Source organism: Poecilia formosa, unplaced genomic scaffold (genome assembly GCF_000485575.1).
Source record: "Poecilia formosa unplaced genomic scaffold, Poecilia_formosa-5.1.2 Scaffold378, whole genome shotgun sequence".
In the NCBI taxonomy this organism is placed as follows: Eukaryota; Metazoa; Chordata; class Actinopteri; order Cyprinodontiformes; family Poeciliidae; genus Poecilia; species Poecilia formosa.
In genome coordinates this window covers 619,170-625,429 of record NW_006800317.1, presented here as the reverse complement: position 1 = coordinate 625,429, position 6,260 = coordinate 619,170, and the positions used below count along the sequence as shown (strand labels likewise).

Sequence of the window (6,260 nt, the reverse complement as noted above, 5' to 3'; positions counted from 1 at the left end):
CACAGTTTCAACGGTTTGATTGGATGGTTGTTTGATGGTTGATCCACCGTCATTTGTCGACTTCAACCAAAAATCAACAATTCTAACTATTTTTCAACGTTGATTTAACATGGTGTGCTATCTGGGATGTTAACATAGTTACTTGACTGTGCTCTAAAATGGCACTAAGTGGCTGAAAAATACATGATACTTCCCCTTTAAAACCAGTGATCGGCTGGTAAACTGCAATCAGTGCACTCTAATTTTTATTTCTGTGTTCTAACATTTAGCAGGTATAAAACACACAGTCAGTGACTTAATTTATTCCAACTGCATTAGATGTAATTTTAAGTTGAACCTTTAATTATAATTTTTGCAGGTGTAATATTAGGTTCCATGTTCTTGTAATCGAGTTGCACTTTTGTGAATTTATTTAAGGCAGTTGAGGAAAAGTCATTTAATTCCCTCAGAATCATGCTGCCACAACTGTGTTTCGCCATATCACTGCAGCCTAAACAAGGTAATGAAGCCATAAAAATTAACCAGTTTCCATAAAAATGTTTTGTTGAACTTTTTAAAAAAATAAATATTTCACAATGTTTTATTCATCTCCAAAACAATTATTTATCCTCCCCAAAGGTTTTCAATATTTTGTCAGAACTTATTTTATTCTATAGTTTATCCTGGTTTTTAAAAAAGTTTTTCTTTGATATAACCTTTAATTTTCTATACAGTTTTGTCCTTTGCACAAAACTGCAAAACTGTTTTGTATATAGACAAAACAAACCCATGTGGCTTGTTCTGCTATTGCAAAAGTAACTTTGAATTTCCATAAAGGTACAGTGCTTGAGTAGATTATTTTTGTAATCCCTTCCTCTAAATGAACATCTGTTGTTTTTTTTTTCTTTTTCTTTTTACTACATGTTTTAGCTATTTCTTAGAGAAAGAGAGAGATGTTCAAAACAAATGCTTCTGAGTATTTTAATCTAAAATGTCGGGAAGTAATCTCTTGGCCACTGAAGCTGTTTGTTCATTTGTTCCTCCTTTCTTTTCAGCAGCATTCTTTTTCTTTTAACGTTTTCTCCGGGCTGCACAGTGGCGCAGTTGGTAGAGCTGTTGCTGGGTTCGATTCCCAGCCCGGGGTCTTTCTGCATGGAGTTTGCATGTTCTCCCTGTGCATGCGTGGGTTCTCTCTGGGTACTCCGGCTTCCTCCCACAGTCCAAAAATATGACTGTCAAGTTAATTAGCCTCTCCAAATTCTCCCTATTTGTGAGTGTGTGGGTGCATGGTTGTGTGTGTGTGTCCTGTCTGTCTTTGTGTTGCCTGCGACAGACTGGTGACCTGTCCAGGGTGACCCCGCCTCTCACCCGGAACATTAGCTGGAGATGGGCACCAGCAACCCTCCTGACCTCACTTGGGACAAGGGTGTACAGAAAATGGATGGATGTTTTATCCCTCTTCTTATTAATCAATCTTCCTTTCTGTCTGCCTTATCGCTTTCCCCTCTGTCTCACTCCATCATGTGGCTTAGTGTCAGTTTCAGGTTCAGCTGACTAAGCAGCAATGGCCATTAAGTCCTGAACTCACCCAGTGAATGCAAGTTTTTTTTTTGTTATTATAGTGTGGGTGTGACTCTGCCAGCAGTAGCTCCAGTTTCTGAGATCTCAGTAAAACTTGTGGAGTGAAAACAGAACCAGGATGTAAACTGGTTGGTAATCATGTTAGGAAACATGATTGGATATTTAAAGTACAGAGAGCCTTCACAGTGTTGTTGTCAGTGTTTTACATCCAAACACAGATTGTTTCGTTTGTTCTAGATTTCCTGATTCTTCTGCTACCATTCTTCCTATGAGATGTTTGTGCTCATGTGTTTCTTAGTATTTTTTGTAAATATGCTGCTGTGTCTTCTGGCCAGATCCCTCCACTTAGTTCTCATCTGCTTAAAATGTACAGTTAAATGCTGATGTCTCATCGCCCTGACGTCGTGTACACAGACACCTGAATGCTCCAGACTGGCAAAACTTACACAACTACAGAAACCCATCAATTCCGATAGGAAAATAGTCGTAATTTTGAGTTTGAATGTTGTAATTATGAAAAGAAAAGTTGCAACTTCTAGTTTTAAAGTCATAATTCCAAGAATAAAAGTCATAATTATAGGAATAAATATCCTAAGTTAGAGTTTAAAAGTCAATTACAAGAAGAAAAATTGGACTTTTGATCTATAAAGTTATAATTCCTAGAATAAAAGTCATATTTTGTAGTTTTAAAGTAAATTCCAAGAAAAGTCATAATAATGAGGATGAAAGTTGTAATAAGTTTTAAAAGTTTTAAGCAGTTATGACTTTGACTTCTAATTGACCTTAAGACTCAAAATTTTGACTTCAAAACTCATAATTGTAACATAAAAGTTTGTAATTGTGACTTCCTGTTGGGTGTTTATTTTCTCTTTCATGGCCAGAATGGGCTTCCATGGTTCTTAAACTTCATTATATTTTTGTACAAAAAATACCCACAAAAACAAAGCAGATTTATCCAGGTGTAAAACTTTGCTGTACTCACATTAGCTCCATGGAGGACGTGGAAATAAAAAGCAGACCTTTGTGTTTGTGAGAGACAGCTCCAGCTCTCTGGCAGAGGTTCAGAGGTTTGGCAGCCATATTCTTTCTCATTTGGCCATTTTCTCAGCAAACACTCTTCTTCCCTGCCCCGTTAATAATGATTGTGTTTCTCCGCTCTTCTCTTTCCTTCCTGATTGATATTTCCACCCCTCCTCCTCCTACAGTCCATCAATACTGAATTTGGAGGAAGAAGAGACATTTTCAGGAATGATGATGGCTGCTGGAGCTTCGATTTGATTCTCAGTGTACATGTGAGCACATTTGTACACAACTAATGGGATTGTATGTCAGCTTCTAAAATATCTGTGTGAAAACCGCCTCTGTTAAGACAGAATCAGATTAGTCCTTCAGCCAGACACTGGGCATAGAGTGACTAGGTGAATGAAACATATCTTCTCCTAAATTAGGAACAGTCACAAAAAAAAAAAGTTTAGCCTCTCGCGGCATTAGAGAGATGATTAATTTGCCGTCTAAGAAAGAAAGATGAAGGGATGGAGGGGGAGGTTGTGAAGTGGCCCTTGTGTTCTCCTGTTCCATAATAGGATTGCTTGCTTACTGACGTGCTGATTAAAATGGAAATTCAATGAATCGCCCATCTCACTTGGACATATAAAAACCCATTATGTGCTCATCCAGAAGCGCACAAGTCTGTCCAATGCAATTAATATTGGTGGGTGTGGAAACCACTATGTGACCTGCTGGAGGTGACGGCAGAAAGTAATTGACGCAAAGAGGTAGGGAGAGGGAGACGACTAAAATAGTCGTCATAAAAAATCTAACCATATGAAAAAATATCTCTAAGACAAAGACAATTGTCTAATTTGGACACAAAAACACCGTGTCCAAATTAGACCAGAAGGTCATGATTGATAAAGGGGAGAAAAAAATAACCAAGCTTAGTAAATCTTTAAAGTATAGACACATTGCAATGTAATATCACACACAGGATGACTACCATTGGTTTTATCAACATGTAATGAGTCTGCAGTTACAAGCTTTTAGAGGGGACTGTGTCATTATATCACACTGAGTTTAGTTTTAAAATTAGGCAAAAAATATTCTAGTTCTGGTGCTAAAACAGTGACTATCATATCAATAAGAAAATCTGTTCCACTCATTTCACCAACACTGTCTGTCTGGCTCCCTGATCTGCACCACTCCCCCTCAATCCAGCAGATCCCCTGTGGAGAACAGTGACAACATGCAGACACAGATGTGAAAATGGGGAAAAAAGGGTTTGGATGCAGAGAGGATTGGACACCACAATTTTCTGCCCAGCGGGATGGACATGCATGAGCGGCCTAATCAGCTAAGGAGGGCACAGCGGGGAGGTGGAAGAGGGGGTGGGGGGGCTCTTCATACCTCAGGGGTCTCACAACAAGGCTGTGTGCAGATGGGTGTGAGACGTGTTTGACACAGAATCAGGTCCGGATCGGAGCCAGGTCTGACCTGAAACTCACAAACGGAGGACAAACGGGGTAAAGGAGGAATTCTGACCTTTGACCTCAGCTTTCATTTGTTTTAGTTTCTATCCTTCTAATTCATTTCTCCATCAGGTGGCATCTCTGAATCTGTTCAGATTAAAATGTGGAACGGTTCCAGTTTAACCTAATCTCAGGTCAAATAAAAAACAAGATTTTTTTTTTCTGACAAGGAGCATCTGGTGTTCAAGTGACAAAATTCCATGGCCACCACAAATACCAGCTGCATTTCCATTGACCATAAATTTGCACAAATTGGAATTACAAAAACATTTTTTTTTATTGACAAATGGAAATATGTCAATAAAAAAACAAAGTTCTTTCTCCAGGATGAGTTGGTTTTTCAGCCGTATTAAAATTAGTTTATTTCACCAAACAATGCTGTGTGAAAGTGAACCCCAAAAGGTAACCGAGTTTACCAGACTATCAAATTCCCCTCCTAGATCGCCATGTTTTTAGTTCCATCCTAATCATCAACTCAGACTTGTGCCCCTTTTCCACCGGCTCTACTCGGCTGGCTCGCTTTAAATACGTTTCCACCAGCCCTTTTCAACGGGGCTGGCCCTGCTTTTTAGGGTCCTGCTTTCAGAGCAGGGGCAGCCGGGCCGGCCCTGGTTTGGTAGGTGGCGCAAGCTTCGCTGCTGTTCACTGATTGGCTGAGGGCGTGGACAAGACGGAGCAGCGGAGAGAGAAGAAAAATGAAGGCGCAACGTTTGAAACTCGCTGCAACACGGAAGTGATGGAAGATACAAACAAGCCGTTAACTAAAAAAAGATGCCGGCTTTTTTCTTTGCTTCGGATTTCAATATTCAGCGGCAGCTCGATGGAGCCGTGAGGAATGGGTCGTTTTTGTCAGTAGTGGAGCGAATGTAAAGCGTTAGCCGCTTCGGAGCCCCACGGTGAACACCGACCAGACGCAGCTGACGCCGCTGCTGCTCTCCAGCCAGGTGAGCAGTTTGTAGATATCTGTCTGGTTTGTACTACATTTAAGGATGCATACATACAGTCATGGAAGATATTTAAAACACAAAGTCTGCTGTATTTTTATTGCTCAAACACAACATGCGCATTTTCTGAAGACACTCGGGTTGCACATAAGTTATAAATAACTCAATATTGTACAGCATTTTACCTTCGCTTGTTTCTTATCTTTGCGTGAATCTACGTGCTTTGATTGTTTCTCATTTTGCCTTTGCATCTGAGTTTCCCCCGTTGCGAGATAATAAAACATATTATATGACATCCTATTATTGTAAAATGGCTAGATATCAGTTCTCTAATCAAATTATGAATTAGTAATTGTAGAATGAGCAATAAACCTGAAGAAAACTAGTGGTATTTTATCCATGGCTGTATGCATGCATAGGTCTAAAACTTACAGTAATTACATTTTGTCTTTAATTTACACTATTCCAGTTATTTATAATTATGTATGGTTGGATGGTAAAAAAAAAGATTGTTTGCATGTATATATAAAGTAACATGTATGTTTTAAATAATTCCTTATGTGTATGTAACTTCCACATTAGTAACTGTTATTTATCTACATTTATGTGCTATAAGCTGTAAGATCTGATTACTTTTCCCAGGGAGCAGAAGGAGAGCAACATGGCCGACATGATGGAGAACGATGAGGAGAACCATCAGAACAACAGGATCTCCTTCAGGAGGAAGCAGCTACCAGCAGATATGGCAGAGCTCCATGGAGAATTGAGACAAACAGAAAAATAAAAGTTGTTGTGTCTCAGTAAACAAAGTCTTTATTTCTGCTCACTCCACACATTATTGTATATACTGTGGTTTATATGGCATCAAACTCCTAATACAATCCTCCCAAAATGTGAGGAGCTTTAGCCAGAGTGAAAATAACATTATATTACATAAATATTTCATTGAACTTAACATTGTAGATTACCAATTAAGCCATCCAAAACTGAATACGTTATTCAACAAACCAAACATTTTGACATTATTATCAGGGTTTCTATTAACAAGAACCCTAAATACAAATCATGTTAGTTTCTAGTTTATACATCATCATTCTATCCACTCACTGTTTATCTGTCTTCCTGCAGAATCTTAAATGTAAGAAAGGGAGAAAATGTGTCCAAAACCTGTAACCTTAATTAGTGATAAATAAGACTGAGTTTAAACTTTTAATTCTTAGTGTCCAAAATG

At 38.7% G+C, this 6,260-nt stretch overlaps 1 long non-coding RNA gene across 1 annotated transcript; it reads left to right on the top strand.

Annotated features, from left to right (window-relative positions):
* The first annotated feature begins 4,625 nt into the window (after nt 1–4,625).
* Nucleotides 4,626–5,831, top strand: LOC103154266 (uncharacterized). Its single transcript, XR_477901.2, has 2 exons — nt 4,626–5,029; nt 5,672–5,831. It is a non-coding gene; the product is annotated as an uncharacterized LOC103154266 (long non-coding RNA).
* The last annotated feature ends 429 nt before the right edge of the window (nt 5,832–6,260 follow it).